Source organism: Balearica regulorum, chromosome 2, assembly GCF_011004875.1.
Source record: "Balearica regulorum gibbericeps isolate bBalReg1 chromosome 2, bBalReg1.pri, whole genome shotgun sequence".
In the NCBI taxonomy this organism is placed as follows: domain Eukaryota; kingdom Metazoa; phylum Chordata; class Aves; order Gruiformes; family Gruidae; genus Balearica; species Balearica regulorum.
Window position 1 is genome coordinate 119,143,655 of NC_046185.1, and position 18,069 is coordinate 119,161,723.

An 18,069-nucleotide genomic window follows, 5' to 3' on the forward strand; every position below is an offset into this window, starting at 1 on the left:
GAGTAGTATTTACCAGATCACCAAAACAGCCATGAAGAGAAACAGATACTGTAGCTACTATACCCATGAAATATGAAACATTAATATTAGTCTTTAGTCTCGCCTGCATATACAGTATTCATAAGCAAAGATGATACAAATCATTGTTGCAGTTTCATATTTATTCTGACATCCAAACAAGTACACAAGTCAAATTATGACTTTTCTTGACAAAAAAAATCACACATTTCATTCCCTCTACTCTGTAATGTTAACAGTAGGCTGCACACAGGATTTAAATAACTTTTCTACCTAATATGACATCATTCAGCTTTTGCCTCAGAGCCTGTATTGCACCATTTCTACCAGTCTAAATACAATGACAGTTTGGGGCCAATAAACAGACCTGGGTCTAAAGAAATATTTAATTTGAAGAATTAAGTTGAAAAATTCCAGTGTAAGAGAGCACAATTAAGTTTATCATCTAAATGTTTTTAACCAGGTTATTTTATTCTGAAATAAAACCTTGTTTCAAGCTGTTTGTTAAAAGGCACTCATTCAAAACTTGCACTTTGTAAGAACAGTGACAAGCACAAAGACTTGCTCCTACACGCCACCTCTGTACAATAACCCAGGTTTTGGTCTAACCCAATAAATGCTTAAAATACAGTGTTTGCATGATTATTAGATGAAGAGCTTAAATTCTGTACACACCAAACACCACTGTCATCTAATAGTACATCTACACAGTAGTTTGGACTGTGACTGCAGTGTAACTAAGACTTGATCAAGAAATAACATCGGGTACTGATTGCAGTGTACCTGTGGCAGCCCAGATTACAGAAGCCAAGTCAAAATTGATTTGTGGTTAGCCAGCACTGCACTCCACTTTTTAAAAAGTTATCCAGCTGTGAGTACCTATGCAAAGCAGTTCAAAGCTAACAGACATTTACATCAGACAACAGCCAAGATTTGAGGGGTTTGAGGTAAAGGGGAAAAAAAAAAAATCTCTGTATTAGTCAGCCATTTCTGGGTTCTGGTCATTAAAAAAAAAAGTTAACTGTTTGTTTGCAGTGTGTTTTGAGGGGAGGAGGATGTGTTTCATACATGACATATTTCATACAAATGCAAATAAAATAACCCACTTGCTGTTTCACAGCCATTTGAGATGAAGTTTTTCTGCATTCAGGATTAAACACAATTTAACTCTTAATCTAAAGACACAAATGAGTTAAAGTAATCCTTCTTCCTCCCTGAAAAGCAGTAAAACCCATGGAGCTATTCAGCCATATGCTAGTGTTACAGGAGTTGTAACGTTATTCTCATCACCATCTTGGATTGCAGCAACAATTTACTGTACTCACAAAAGGTCTAGAACTCCTACAAGTAACATGCTACCCAAAAAACATAGGCTGCACCCTATGGTGATTATCAATATTTGAACAATTTTTAGTTACCTATCTAGCTCAGGTTTTGTGCTTCAAATAATACTTTTATCCATTAGTCCAAAATGTCAGCTTGACCACATCTGAGAATTTAAAGAAATATTTCCTTAAGAGGGGGAAAGTGTCTTTCTAGTGCTTCTAACTAAAATCTTTCCCTTTCTTCCAGGTCATCCTTTTCCTGTGCATGCTCTCATACTTAATTTAACTATTTGGTTTAGAGCAGCAGCACCATTTTGGAGCAAAGCCGTTTACTGTGAGCTAGGTGGGTTTTCTGAACATCTTTGGAGCACGTGAACAGTCAATTCCCTTTTGAGTAAGAGAACCTGAAAACTCTGCTCCAAGATGCATTTCAAATCCAACCTGTTGCCAAACAGGGACATGAGACTTCAAAATAGCCCTGTGGGCTACATCACTGCAAGGTCATTTGGTGCGTATCTATGACATTTTTCCTTCAGAAAGCTTCAAACTGCACAGGTAAGTGGGACGTTCAGCCCAAGGTGCCAAGCTAAATGTAATCTAAAAGGAACCCACCCAAATCAGTAATGAACATTTAAGAAGCTTCAGTACCAACAGCTTTGATCTACCCATCCATCCCCACTGACCAAAGTATTTGCTAATTTAGCCAGAACCTCAGGGTACCGAGGGATTAAGAGAATTTTCCACTCTTAGCATCTGCCTGGAACTACAGAGCTCTGATCTTGTATTCTTGTTTACTAATTTACTAATTCTCAATGACTAACTACTAACCAATGGTTAAACACTTCAAAGGGTTCCAGGGTGTACAAATTCCTCCCTTTAAGGTACTTGCAGGAGTCCCACCAGAAATGTACTTCCCTGTTTTGTACATCACTTTAAATCCACTAAACACCTCTGTTCTACTAAGTCTGCTAAATTTTACAAAGGTCTTTAAAAAGAATCCTCAAGTTTTTTATTTACATGACAAAACTTTCTTCAGATGCAAAAATGCCCCATGTAGACACTGGAGCAAATTAAAGTCAGCTTATATGTCTGTCTAATCTGTGAAATAGATTAACATGCTGGCCTACCCTCAGTAATTCAGGATACAGTCTTCAGTCTGTGTTATGGAAAACAATCAACGAACTGACCAAAGCAACTTAGTAAGACTTGCTTCAAGCACGCAACTTGATTATTTCTTTACTAATTCATATCTTGCATCTACAAAATGTTGCATTTTTTTAAATTTAAAAACAATTTCTTCAAAGAGTGAGTGGGCTCCAAAGCCAGTCAAAATGCCTGCATCCATTTAAACACACTTTGTCAGACCATAAAGAAACAACCATTTGCAATAGGTCTGGCTTTTACACACGCACACACACATAATACCACTGTTCAACTTTTAGATACAGACTGAATTCGATCCCAAATAATTTACTGACTTGTTTTAATCTTGTCCTGTATTATATACCATCTTATAAGCCATGGGGTTTTATTTTCCACTCAGGAGTTAGCTTTTAAAGATGAAGAATGCTGACTACTTAGTTAAACCTCTGACTAGAGGGACATAAACTGTCAAAATGCCATAGATGAATGACAGAATGTGACAAGCAGTTTATTTACCTTGAAACACTTCACATAAAAACAAGTACTGCATTTCTCATGTTAGAAGAGCTCCATTATTTTCACAGCAAATTAAAGGGACAAGCATCTTGGACAACTCTAGACTACATCCTTATCCAAAGTTTTAAAGCCATTTAAGAACCTTTTAATCAAGCATCTTTCCTAGATTACCCTGGAGGAAACACTGTCTCATTTTCAGTGACCCAGGCAGTCACACCCAAGCTGTCTGCTACCCCAACATCACACAGATCTTTTTACTCAAGCCTTATATGACATTCAAGCTATATTCCATGCTTCCCCCCGCCTCGTAGTGGAATTAGGAACTCTTTGGCCTAGCCAAATGCAATCGTTTCAGAGAAGTATCAACACCCAGTGATTATGTCACATGCTATGAAGGATCTTCTCAGGTATATGCCTCCCAAAAGGGGCTCTTCTGCCTATGAAACCATTAAAGAATGTTATCAAGCTAAAGATTTGAAGGGTTTCTAGAATCACTTTTTATAAAGCCTCATAACCAACAAGTATTAAGCAGATGAAGGCATCCAAAACCAGAACAATACCTGGCTAACTGCCAGCAGCATGGCAATGTCATTTAAACTACAAAAGTCACCACTAGAGAACAAGAGCCAGAATAGCAGCAGCAATAACCAAAAAGATGCTTAAATTATAGTATAAACATGTAAAGCACAAAATCTTATTTTCCAGGACCCCAAAGCTGCTGCTGTGACCTTGTTTGACCATGAAGTCATCAATCAAGAATAAGTCATGTTTTCTCAAAAATAAATGCAAGTCAAAACATCACAAATAAAAAGCCCCATAAAGAAAAGAAAAAAGAAAGAAAAACACCCCACTGTTCTCCACAAACCAAAGTTTCTCACCACTAGCATTTGGCCTTCAAAAGGAGCCCATCAGTCTCTTCTCCCCTCAGGCCAAGGGAAAGTGGAAGCATACTGTAAGAGAAGCCCTGGCTTTGACCTTCGCAGCTGTGAGCGCACAAGTGTGCTCTCACCCAGCTTTATGTAACATGGCCCCTCTCTGCTCTGAAGTTCCTTGAGGCAAATATTGCAGGGTTCTATAAATAGTTCTTCCTCGTGTAAGGCTCACATTACACCAGGAGCTTTTTACAGCTCCCTCTCCTTTTATTTAATGTAGGCCACCAAACTTGCCCTCCCCATCTGTGAACAAATAAAACTGAAAACAGTTCAAAATTAGTGCATTCCCCTTCCTGCAATGCATCATGCCACTGGCTGGGAGATTTTAGCTAGATACGCTATGTACCTGTCTTGAAACAGAAAAGCTGTTCCACCACCACCACTAGTACAGAGTGTACAAGAACTGCATGTGCAGTCAAAGAAGGAATTCATCAGGTAACAAAGCAAAGCTCAGAGGTACGGCAATGAAACTATGAGCACTCCAAACACATACCTTCTGTTCTCACCTGTGCACATGCAAGGTGCTCACTGAGGTAGATCAATACAAGATGGGGCCAAGGGGCATGGTTCAATACTTGCTAAAGAGCAGGAAAGGATCTAATGACTTAAAACAAGAAACCCAAACCACCAAATCATTTGGGATGAGGGTGCTGTTGTATTTAGCATTATGAACTCATGCCTTGTACACAGCCAATACACAAGCTAAACTACGTGAACATCAGCTTCAGCACGTGAGAAGACTTTCAGAAGACAGGTGAGTATTCGGTACTGCTTTTCCACTAGTTGGGAAAAGCTGTGGAATGACCACAATTTCTCTGAAATGCAGCACAGGAGGTAACACCACTGTGTCTGCTCGAGTCCTGAGCTCATTTCCTACCCACAGGAAGAACCAGCAAGAACACTTGACCAGAAGAAGAACAGAGGAGAGGCACAAATGCACTAGACACACATTAACTATCTACTAGTAAAGAGGAAAAACAAAACAAAAAAACTCCAACAACAACCCTATTGAACAATGCTTCGGCCTAAGACAGCATGCAGTAGGCAAAGAAAATTAAAATATGTTACCATTTCAAGCCAAAGTCCTGATCCACCAGCCAAGCCATACCTTCTGTCTCGGACAACACTAAAGAGCAAGGGGAAGCAGTGAGAACAGCTGAAAGACCATGCTAGAATGGTGGGGTGTCCCCCCCACTACTACTGTTTAAACAAACATACAATTAACCTAACTGCCAACAAATTAGGGCCAAGAGTTTTAGTCAAGGAAGCCTAAACAAAGAACAGACAAACTCAAACTAGATATTTATCGTGATTTAAAACCTGGGGGGGGGGGGGGGGGGGGGGGGAATGGATTTTAATCTTGGTTTGTATTACTATTGTTTTTCTCCTATTACAGGAGGATTTTATTTCTCACCCTCCACAATGAATTCAAGAGTCTATATAGAGTTGGAATAATTTAAATTTTAAAAAATACTCTTTTATGGGACTGGAGAAGTGTCATTATTTCAAATTTTAATAGCTGTCCTTCTCAAAACATTTACACAAAATATCATATAACAGAACTAAGACTGCTGCTTTTCTTTACTATTTCTTATTGCACAGAGACAGTAAGAGCAGTGGTGAGAAGAACCAACCGATAGAAGAAAGGAAAAAAATTTCTTGTAAACTGCCCTAAAGGAAAAGGAAAAAAACCACAAACCAAAAAACCCACCCACAAACCCAGAAAAACCTCACACACTAATACTTCCTGTGTCCTGATCCACTCACTTTCAGACTGAGTTTATTGCTTTGGACCAAGTTGAATAATCAAATAAAAAGATGGTAAAAAAAGCCCAAAACCCAACAAAACCCCAATCTTTTGAGTAAGAACACCCCATTTTTTGCAGAAAGTAAGAACTTGAAGTTTCTTATTGCTGCTAGAAGCAATTTTAAAGATGACTATTAGGGAACTTATCTCCAAGGACACTCAGACCACCAATTCCTGCTCTGGGTAAGATGCTAAGATGATCTGCTTTGGCTCACTAGCATTATTGGCCCTCAGCCCCTGGCAGCAAAGCCTCCCCATGTGCTCCAGCAACTAGCACGATCCACTGAGAACCTCCTTTGCTCTTCAAAGTTGTCTTACAACCCTAAACGTGCACAGGGTTCCTCAGAACCTATCCCACAATTTCTTAACTGACTGTTAATATCACTGGGCCTCATATCCATTTTCTTTTGTCATCTTTAAGTAGTTATGTATGGGAGCAATGCTTTCACCCATACACTATTATGTTTGAGAGGACATGAGTGACCTGAACCCAGCTCTGTCAGAAGTTCTATAATTACAGCCCCTATCTAAAGCTTTGGGCTGTGGGGGGGACAGACGGGACACAAACATCACAGCCCTTTTCAGCAAAGAGAAAGGCAGACCTCCAGCACCTGTGGATACCCAGGTCTTACAAGTCACTTTAGGTACCAGTGCTGAGGAGCAACACAAGACTACAAATTCCTTAACAACCACCAATCCTGGGACTTATACCAAAGCCTTGGTCACACGGGCTTCCCAGCAACAGAGACATGAGCTGCTGACTAACTAGGGTGCATCTCAACATGTACCACTCCAACGGCTGACCGCTTCCCCTCTGCTTCCACAGAAGTTAAGGGCTACAACAAAAGAGAAATCTCACAGCCCTTCTCAAAAAGCTACAGTGTAGTTTAGTAGCTGGCACAGTTATTCTGTCAAGTCATTTTTTGGCCTATGAAATTTGTGTGTAAACGTCAAAAATGAAATAGGAAAATAAGAATTTGCTGTTTAAAGGTTGCTCTGTATAGCCAGTATATTACCATATGCATGTGTCTGTGTTCTTGGGAACCTAGAAATGTTTATCTTAACAACAGGCTGTGGAATTTTAGGAAACTGAGCCAATTATCCATGGCTTAGTGCCATTAAAGTCAAAGTCACACTAACAAAGATTTTGGAACAGATTTTTTAGAAAATTCCAGGGGCATTAACATGAACATAGCAAAAGCAACGCTATGATAGTCTTCAAACAAAAAAGAACAACAATATGAAAGTCTCCTTACAAGGGAGGACTACAGAAGAACACAAGCTAAGGGGTAAAAATGCAAATTAAAGATAATATATGTTTGGTTTTGCTTCATCTGCAGACTAAACTATCTTACTTAATTACGAAATGAAGTGGAAATCCAGCATTGTGGCTTTCTCTGAAGGAACACAAAAAATAAAAATCTAAAGTCACTCAATACAGACCGATCAAATGGTTCCAAACATTTGGAAACTGATTTTGGAAAATAATTGCAATAACCCTTAAATATGGTACTTCTTGAAGTTGTCCTCGGATAAATTATTGTATGTACATACATATTCTCCAAAATGCACAACAGATAGTACTGGACATTGAACTTCACTTACTGACCAGATTCATGGCACAGGCAGTAAGAGCACTCAACCAAACTGCTCCCTGCCAGCTCCTGTTCTATAGCAAATCTGTGTTGATGGAGACCTAAAACTACTGGAAGTGGACTAGGCAAGCCAACCTGCTTACCAGTCAGTCAATTCAGTTTCCCACTTATCAGCATGCCTTATGACTTATTCCTATCTTAGCACCCAGTCAAAAAGCATTCTGAATATACCAACAGCCTCAGGCAAGCAATCAAGCCAACTTTCAGTGAGGGGAAAGCAGTTCTTTGACAAACCTCATTCCTACATGTCAAAGATTTTTTATTTTTTTTCCTGTGCTCTACAACTTAATTGGTAGACTGACATGTCTCTGAAAACTTTCTCTGAAAGTATAACTTTTCACTACAGTATCAAAAACAACCCTTGCTCAGCCAAGAAGAGGAACTGAACAAATTCAGTAAAATATTACAGCCACATGGTAAAGGTGAAAGTACACAGAACAATTAAGTAGGTTTACAAGGTTGGAAAACACAGCATCTGAAGCACTTCTCCATTCAACTGAAAAAATGTAAGAATATCACTAATGTTCCCTCCCCAGTTTAAAAGACAGTATCTCTCAATACAAGCATATTATGATGCTTAGAAATGTCTTCCTTAAAAATGTTTTTTCATAATCTAGATTTGGCAAAGCAAAGGTCCTATCAGCCTCAGAACCACAATTAGGACTCATTTTCCTCACCTCATGCACATACACTATCACAAGTAAAGTTATTCCCAATACTCAGTTTATTTAAAGTAACAATAATATTTACTCAGATTTAAGACTAGAACATCTTCTGGACTTTCAGTACCCAGAGTTATATTTGAATATTATAAACTTTGACATAATAAGAAAGTACCACTAAAGCCAAAGTAATTGTCTGGCTGTTTTAAAGACTTTCACATTTTTTGCTTGTGCATGAAGCAGCAAGCTTCTGTCAAGGGAGTTGTGGAAGATTCAGACCTCTAGATCAACAAGCAAAATGGAAAGCAAGGCCTACAAGTACAATCCTGAATATAAACACAGGATTTCCTGAAAGGAACAGACCTCTTTACCTACTCTGTCAATCCCCTGTGTAGTTTGCTCATTTGACATACAACTCCTACCCAAGCTAAAACAGCTAAAAAGCCAAGATTTGACAGTTGAAGTACAATGCTAAGAAGTGCTTTGAGACTGCGCACCCTCAATTTCATTATTTAGCTGTCATTAATTTTAGATTCTCTGTCCAATATGTTCTAGCACCACACCTCAAACCTTTATCACATCTCTTTTACTGTCAAGAAAGAACATTAAACTCTCCTCGCTATTAAAGAAGGTCTGGGGAGCACTTCCCTGTGACTTAGTGGGGCAGACAGGGAGAAATGAACTTGCTTGGAAAGAGCTGCACATCACATCATTAAAAGAGAGAATTTTTAGAAAAACACTTCTATATTCTACATAGGCACTGAGTTCCCTGAAATGAAGTCAATCTATTTAACTCCTTCTACAGTTCATGCAGGAAAAACTTCTGATTTAGATTTAGTCATGCTTTAAGCACAAGCAAGTTAGCATATTACAGTGTATCTGCCCAAGGGTTTGAGGTCCAAAAGCATTTTCAGCAAGACACACTGAAATGACATTAAAAAGCATGCCAAATAGCAGTAGAGATCTCCAGGCCATCAATTGCCCCATACAAGTAACAATTTTGGCTTTAACAAATTCTTGGGTCATCCTTTTGATCAGAAGAACATAGCAGTCCAAACAGTTCATGCAGCAGTTCAAGCAGAAGACAAGACTGTATTCCAAAGAGAAAACTGCAATATTTCCCCCACCAGGATGCAGAGAATTAAACATTGTAGTTATTTCTACTGCAGAGTAGAGACATGGGTACGCAGACCACCCTTACTTCCCTTGCTGTTCTGGATCCAGACTCAGTTTTCAGAAACACACTATTTATTCATCTATACCAACTGCAGGATTCAGCAAAGACACAACCCCCAATTTCTACTAAGAGCCATTTTCTGTTATCCTCAGTAAAATATTCTGCCATCACTTTGAAATAGTTGCTTTATAATATTCCATTCTTCTTCCATGTGCTCTTATGCCTCTAAGGTCCCATGGCCCATAGCAACGAAGCTCAGTTTTCACACACCTGTCCCTCACCATGGAAACAGAAAAGGAAGAAAAAAAAAATAGTCTCCATGTACCTCATTTGTATTATTAAATAAAAATTCATCAAAATACCCTACTGATATTCATCATTAGGATGGAATCTCCACAGCCAAAACAGGAAGAACAGTAAGTTTCCCATGACTCAGGCCTAGCAGTAAATCCCTTGTAAACTTCCATCTTCATCAGCACCAACAACTGATGTGTCAAGGCCAAAATAAGCCACCGTCCTGTAGTTAAAAAAGGCAGCCAGCTTTTAAGCAGCAGTAAGTCTAGCACAGCCCCCCTAGGTGAACGTGTTGGTAGTGACAAGCTGCACCAGAACTTCTTAAGAGCTCCTTCTTTTAAGAGATCCACAGGTTTATCGCTGTAAGTCTGCAGTTTCACCACTTGCGCCCTTGCTCCAAAGTTGCTCTTCAGTCCAGCCTCCGTAGCCACCAAAATCCACACCAGCTGCCTGCACAGCCCCTGCCTACAGCCTAAACGATCTCTGTGCAATCTGAGTAAGGCACACTGCCACCTTCTCAGTGGGCCGAGACAGTGCTGAAATACCCTCTTCCTCAGTCTTACCCCACCTACACTTGACTGCAGTAGAAACATGAAGGTTTATAAATAAGCAGGAGGAAAAGGTCAGCAACTTGACTCGGATCCACAACTTTCTAGGCTAAGATCAGTTGCACAGTAAGCCAGAAGGGCCAGGTAAGAAATTGTTTTTCCCAGAACATACCATGAAACTGCATGGAAGCAACACAGCATACACCTATACCATCTCCCACAGAATCCTCGTGCTAAATGAGTGTTCATACAGCCATGTCGATATGGAACAGAAGGGTGTTTTACAACTCCTACTGTTTTCAGATAATCTATGCTAAATCTACAGTGAAATAGGAAAAAAAAGCAACACAGAACAAGTTCAGCAGCAGGTAATAGATCACCTAACTATTGGCACTACATTTTGGGGGGGATTTTTTTTTTTTTTTTAACAAGTTTTCTCCTTCGAACTTCTGCATAACACTATGATTTCAGAGGTTTACACTCTTTCTCAAGCTTTACATTGTGTTCAGACCTGAAGGCACTGAACAAAGAACAGAGCTGTTCATTAGCTTTTCAAAGGCCCAAATAAATAGATACCAATTTACAGTGCAATTAAGAAACCATACAAAACCACAAACATATAGCTAGCACAAAGAAGATTATTTTCCTGCTACTAGAGTGCATATATGGTTTACTGGCATGGTGTTTAGCTGCAGCAGTAGGTTTCCAAGTTCAGACAGATTTTTTTCCTCTTTCCCCTTGCACAAGTGTATTATTAGATAAGAAGCTTGTTTTTGCAGTCATGCATCACAAATACATCACTAAAGATACATGAATTTGTTTTGCTCAGTTCTTGGATTTTATGTATTTATTTTTAACAATTCTGGTTAAAGTAACATAGATGCACATTAATGCACAGTGGTAGAGTATATTCCTACAGATGAAGGCAGGCAGAGAGTTTGCGCTATCCTTGCTTCAAACATATCTGCAGACATTACAGCTGCACAGTGCTGCCTGGTCATTCACTGTGCAAAGTAAGAGGCAACTAGAGAGGACACTAGCCCCATCATTCTTATGTCCCCCAGGACAGCTACCAGGCTCAGTGACAGACACATGTACGCCATCAGTCTTTAAAACCAAACATTTAACGGTTAGCTACCATAGTACAGTTTGCATTCACCATGAGTTCCCCTTGCTGCAACATGCACCACCAAAGCCACCAGGTTTTAACCGTTATGCTTGGTGTTCTTCAGACAAATTACGAACAGTTGTAAAAATAAAACTGAACTTTAGCTTAGCAAGTTTGCAAATTACCCAGAATACATCACATGTTCTACATGACACATGTGACAGTGGGCAGAAAATACCTGACAAAGCTGAAGTGCCACATGCAGAGTTTTTTCTATAGTTAAACATCCTACATAGGCAAAGTTGCACCACCAGATTAAGCCCAACAAAATCTACAAGGCTGGCTGCACATGTGGCACAAAAGTCAGTGGCTGTATGATAGTATGAGCAGGACCAATGCCCACCAGTCAAAATGAAGAAAGAACCTTTACTGACTGGAGGAAAGAAAAAGATATACTTTTCAAACGATATTTTCAATTGAGAGAAAGGAAAAAAGTGTTTTTCCCCCATATCGGGCAGACAACACTACCCCAATATGAAGACACAGTATGGTGGACCATATAAAACCTAAAAATAAATAGTAAAAAAAGAGGTCTAATCTTTCATTTCAGTGTGCCTGCAAACCTTCAATTACATGGAACATTTACTTTATGAAACATTGGAGCAACTCACACAGCCTACCTTACTTTATCTTTGGTGTCCCCACAGCAATGAAATACACATCACTGAAATGTTTCTGTTATGTGGCAGCGTTCCCAGGTATGTCATTTAGAGAAGTCTCAACCAGCTTTGAATGCCATTTTAAATTCTCTACCTGCAGATTTTATTTGCAAAGATAAACATTTAAGTGAAGAAAAACACATTCACTCAGCCATGCACATGGAGACTGAAACACTGGGGATGACCTTTGACTTTAGCACTAAAACAAAACACACATGAAAAATAAAAAGGGGGGGGAGGCGCAATATATTTAGGGGAGTCTCACTAGCTATCTTGCCACCAGGAAAAAACGAGCAGCTTTCCTGCCCTGAGTTCATAATGTGGCACATAATCATGTAAAATGGTGGCCCTCTGGTGCTTTGCGTCATCTTTCCTACTCCGCTGTCATTTTGTATAATTGTTCTGTGAATAAGAAGAGATCAAATTGAATATCAAGAGGGTTTTTTTAAATATCAAATTTTAAATATTAAAAAGCTGCCTCTAGCTGAGTAGCATGCTCAAAGTAAAGGTTCCACAATTTACAACAATTTCCTTTTTCAGTGGCATTGTCATATGCATCTCCCTTCCCCGGTTACTGTGCAATCAGGAAAAAGTCTTGCATATAAGCAAATACAGTGCACAAATTAATATAACTCCCACTTCATCCAAACTGTCTCAGGTCAGAGTCTTTAGAATCATAGAATCATTAAGGTTGGAAAAGACCTCTAAGATCATCAAGTCCAACCATCAACCCAACACCATCATGCCTACTTTCCACAAACACATAGTGAAGAGCAGCACTTCTCAGATTCATTCAAATTAAAAGGTGCCAGTTTGTTGGATCCAGGCAGCTTTTAAACATCATCACAGTGAAAAAGGAAGTTTTCCCCCTCATGCAATTCTACCAATTTTCCCTCAATAACACAGAGATTATTCCTAGCTGAACACATGCTGACAAACCTGAGAAACATGCCTTTTCTTTGCAAGTTAACAGGAAACAACAACTTAGTAAAAAATAGACAAAACAGTTAGGAATTATAAGGTATCTTTCCCCCCCCCTTCCAAACCATTGGCAGCTCCCTTTTACAGCTCTCCACCAGGACTCTGTCCCTCAGTGACTCTAAGAACCAGACCGCTAAAAATAGCTTCTCAACTACAAGACATGTACATTATCAGTGGAAAACATTTCTGCAGACCTAGTAACAGCCCCACAGCTCAGTCTGATGACATCAGAGACTAAAGAGGCAGACTAAAGAATGGTTTGTCGAGTTAGGGAAGCCTTTACTGCATGCCCATCACAAAGAGAATGCATTTCCCCTCTCCCCGGTGATACACACTTTACAAGCAATCTCAAGAAACTGTATTGAAAATCTTTTTTTGCATTATTAGCAACACTGACTGTAAAACCTGAACATGCTAGAAATACATTGATAATCTAAAGTATACTTAAATATATATTAGTTTGCAATTCAGCAATCTTCCATGGTGGTTTCTCTGAAGGTCTTTATAAGCAACATGTAGAAACATACATGACATTTTGTAGGCAAGTGCAACGCTCTCAACAGAGTTATTTTCGTCATTACAAAACAGTAACTAAACAGAGGGATTAAAAGGCTTGCCCAGGTCACTTTTATATGGATACCTGTGTTGTGGGTTCTGTTGCTTCACTGCATGTTACGATCACTACAGGAAAAATGCACATGAGATCCTCCATGACTCAAAGTTTGGAGCTACAGAATTAAACCTCAGTTAAGAGGCTCAAAAAGGCACATGAGGCATATTTCCATCAAACCTTGATAAGACAGAATAATTTTGATAGAATTTCATGCAATGAAAGAGTGTTTTAACACCAAAAATACCCAGCTGCTTGTTCCTTTCTATCTCTAGAACTGGGTTCTCTAGTTTAACAGCAAGGATTTAATGGATGAGGGATCCATCTGATGTTCAAAATAGTTGAGCATAAACATTTGGTTTGCATTTTGGGAGATAGCTGTAACAAAACCTACTTCTAATACAAACGAATCATAGAGATTGACTCTGTCCTTCACACAGATGTTCACTCACAAAACTTGAGATGGTCATTTCTTGTCAGTAGCAAAGCAACGCAATATTGTTCAATAAAGACAAAACAGAAATATTTCCTCTTTCCCCCCTTCAAAAAGTTATTTTATGCTAACTAATAGCTTATAATTACTTTTAAATTATGGTAAATGCAAATGTAACAGACACAACAAGAAGAAGGTCGTGTTCAGATGTTGCATAAAATGGTATTCTACACTATATAACTATGCTTAAGTGCCATCCAAAATTTTCAAGATGTCTTAAAAAAATCATCTGGACTTACAGAATTCATATTTGAGATTTAACTAAAAAAGACCTTGTCTCTCAAAGATACAGAAAGAGTTAGCAAGACTTCGAAACTTCACAGGCAAAACTGTCCTTCCTGTATAGAACACAAAGTTCTGCAACTTCCACCACTCTCTGCTACCAGAGGACAGTACTGTGACTTACTCAAAGTGGATGGAACAACAGAATTCCTGTGTCATTACAGCAAAAACTATGCAACCCACCACAAAGGGCCCGGGTCTGACTCTTATTCCCAGCCTTATTCTATATGGTTCACAGAAGACAGCCTTGGGCACAGAAAATTTAAGTAGTGAAACATTCACCATCAACTTAAAAGGTTTTAAACATGACGGTGTCCTATTTACTCTGCCTCTGCTTTTGTAAAGATGCTGAGGTATTTTAAATCTTCACATGGAAGACACCAGTAGCTTTCATAGTGATACCTCCCAAATAGAATCTCCAGTTACATAGTTACAGATCCATAAGCACAGTTACATGTCATTGTGATTACATTAAGGGCTATAATTTTAAGTCTGGGAGTGACATCAACAATACCTGCTCCAGACTTCAAACACATGGTTCAGAAGCATTTTTTCTTGTACAGTTAAAATCCCCAGCTCCTTCCAGATCAACAGTATGATTTTATCCCAAATAAATTCCTGTGCAAAACTGAAGTGATACTTGAAAGCATCAGGGTTTTTTTTAAACTAAAAATTTAGAGTGTGGGTGGGTTTTTTTCCTAAGCTTAATGTAGATTTTAGCAAAGCAGAACTTTCCATGGGTACTGTAAACATACAGCAAATCCATTCGTCCATTTGTTTTTCCCATGACACTTTCATCAGAGGGCAAGTCACATCAGTTACACTATGACCTTCCTACTGATGTTAATGACCATGCCAGAAACAAGAAGATTTCTGAACCAGGTTAAAAATTACTGCACTGTTGATGTAATAGCTATAATATGAAGTTACAATATTGGGAAATGTGCAAGTAAACTAGTCCTTAGGCAGAATTAAAAAAAAAAAAAAAAAAGAAAAACAGTAGAAATCCCAGTGAATTTGCATCTTTAAGAGGCAGAGTGAAGAATTTGCCTGATCTCAAGACTTTGCCATTTCAAGATAAACACTTAAACTCAATTTTGTTTTCTTTTGTTTTACATTGGAAGGAGGGCACTGAGAGGGTGATTCATCTGAATTAACTTCCCTGCTTTCCTCTCAACTTTGAGACACAAGCATTTTCCCTACTGCATTAGTTGTCTCTTCTCTCACCACTTCAAGAACTTCACCTACGTGAAGAAAAGGAAAAGCCAGGTTCCAAAAAGTCACCAACACTTCTCAGCAACAGGAAGAATATCCTGACCAGAGCCACTACTTGTTTCACCTTCCCAGTCAGAGTTACCAGGAGCAGTACGAAACAAGTTTACTGAAGACTCCACTGAAAACTAGTTAAACCAGAACATGTGCCAGTATCAGAAGACCGATTTTCCTTCACTCTCCCTGGCACAGTTAGGTGTAGCTGTGTAGTAGCAGTTGCCAATGTACTGGATTTCCTGAGAATAAAGAGTGGGGTTAAGGGAGGGAAGCAAACAAACAATCTGGCCAGGAACAAATAAAAATAAGCTCAAGGTCTCTTATATCAATACATGTCTAAATTAGAGTTTCCACATGATATCTGAGCTATCTATATTAAGCCTCTCAGGCCAGTCTTCCACTAAATTAAGCTCCTGAGTGGCTTAAAGTTCACATGATTTTTAGAGCCTAACTAGGCAGCTATTCTTTCTGCATCTCCTGTATTGAAGTTTCTTTGTCAACAACATTTTTCCACTTCAGTTCCAGCTCTCTAATGAAACCTTACATGCGTGAAGTTAAATGACATCAGAAAGCACATTTCATCTCTTTTAGAGCAAAAGGATTTCAGAATGAGGTGGGATCAAAGGGAACAGTACCACAGTTGATGATGAAATAGTTTTAGTATTTAAAGATCTAACAACATGGAAACCATAAGATGAAATACACTCCTGTCACTTCAAATCCTCAGGTTTTCCCCAGTAATTCCTGTACAGCCCCACGATGACCAATAACAATTTGAAGACAAGCAGTACTGCTCTAATAGGCCACATATCCACCTCAGTCTTTAATTTCATATTTGAAATGGAGTTGTCTCAGAATAATTCCGGCTAAACTCCTAATTAGGAAGGCTAGTAAATGTATTATAAATTAGCTGCAATACTTTCAGTTCCGTTTAAAGTCTTAATCTTAAGCTACTCTGTTTTCTTGCTAGTCTGCAAAGACTGCAAGTCTTAGTACAGAGCTACTCTTTGCTTTTATCCAAGCCCCCTTCACACTTGTAGAACCAGACTGCTCCCTGAACAAGTCCTCCTGACTTCAGGGCAGTTTCTAAGAGCACCTTTCAAATAGTTTCCTTTGCCTCCAACTCTTCTTCTTAGAGTCTGTGTTAATGTCATGTTTTGGGACACAGTTCACCAGAAAGAACAAAACTGACTTCCATTGCAGTCCATGCCATTGGAATATATACACTAAACAGCAGTGTCTGGGATACAGGGGTGTGTGTGTAAATAAATAAAAGTTTGTCGAAAATATTTCTGATTTTAACATGTGTTAAGAGGCAGGTGTTCCTCTGTATTTTAGAGATAAATAAAAACAGCAGGGACAAATTCTGAGCCACCCTGTGATGAATATAAGCACCTCACTGGAAGTAGACTTAACAGAAAGAAACAAGAAGTATGGGTAAGTTAAGTAAACAGGAAGAATACTGTATTTACTGTACCTTTATGTTCTTTATCAGGTGATAAAACAGGAATTTACAAGAGGAGAAAGTGAGCCACATGAAAATGAACAAGAAAAAATCCATCAAATATATTTAATTCTAGAACACTTCAGATTTTTTTAGTCTGATCCCTATGGATAAGGGCTCCTACTAGAATTGAAGTGGCGGAGAGTAAAAAGCACTAACAAGAAGGATATTCTTTCTGCCTGATATGAACTCCATCTCTGTCCAGCTACAATTACACTCCCATAATTTGCAAAGTCATGTTACAGATGCTAACTTTTTAAAAGTGTCTCATTTCCTTCCCTTTGCTTTTCTACAATATTCTAAAACCAGCTATAGCACTGAGATTTTTGAGTGTGTTAAGGATTTTAAGTACTGCAGGTAGTGCCAGTCCAAAGCATTTTTATAGTTTTAAAATGTAAAGCTTTTGATTAAGAAATGTCAGCTTCCTTCAAGACAGTCAATCACAGAGCAAGGAACAGCTATTACAGGCATTGTTCCAAAGCTGTAAAGCTCCCAACCATGGAAAGGCCCTTTAAACTATTTTGGCTCTGAGATGAAATGGGGTTTGTAACAAAGAGCATGTGAAAAAGTTAAACTTGATTTCTTGTTTTAACTTGATTAGAAGCAGTTGCAAATTTTTTTTTTTTTAAATTCATTAAATGCACTCATTCTTTTAACAGAGTTCAGACAGCCAAGTTGTGGAGTAGTAAGAAGAATTAGTAAATTATAAAGAGATTATTACATTAAAATTAATTGGTAGCAAAGAAATTCACAATAACAATAGGGGGAGGGGCGTGATCTAAATAGCTTTCCCACCTTCCAGCCACCAGAACATAAGCATGTAATTCTCCAACAGCAATCTAATATTTCAGAGTCATCAAGACTTAAAAAAAAGTTATTCTTAAAAAGAGTTCTATGAATAAAATAGTTCATAGTGTCCAAAATTAATGTCTTCATTTTTAACCATTTTGCTTTCTTCTGTTTAAAAGTTCTGGTTTCAAATTTAAATATAGATTAGAAAAGCAAACTCAAACCATATCCAGAAAA

General features: G+C 38.6%; 1 protein-coding gene across 5 annotated transcripts in view; it reads right to left on the reverse strand.

The window, feature by feature from the left end:
- TRAK1 (trafficking kinesin protein 1) overlaps window positions 1-18,069 on the reverse strand; it is a 440,848-nt gene that overhangs the window by 91,187 nt on the left and 331,592 nt on the right. Inside the window, exon 1 of one of the 5 annotated variants that reach the window (XM_075745582.1) lies at window positions 3,881-4,022. The exons of the other annotated variants lie outside the window; for them this stretch is intronic. The gene's annotated coding sequence lies outside the window, so the exon portion shown is untranslated. Of the gene's footprint in view, window positions 1-3,880; window positions 4,023-18,069 lie in introns of those variants that run through there. 5 annotated transcript variants of the gene reach the window in all.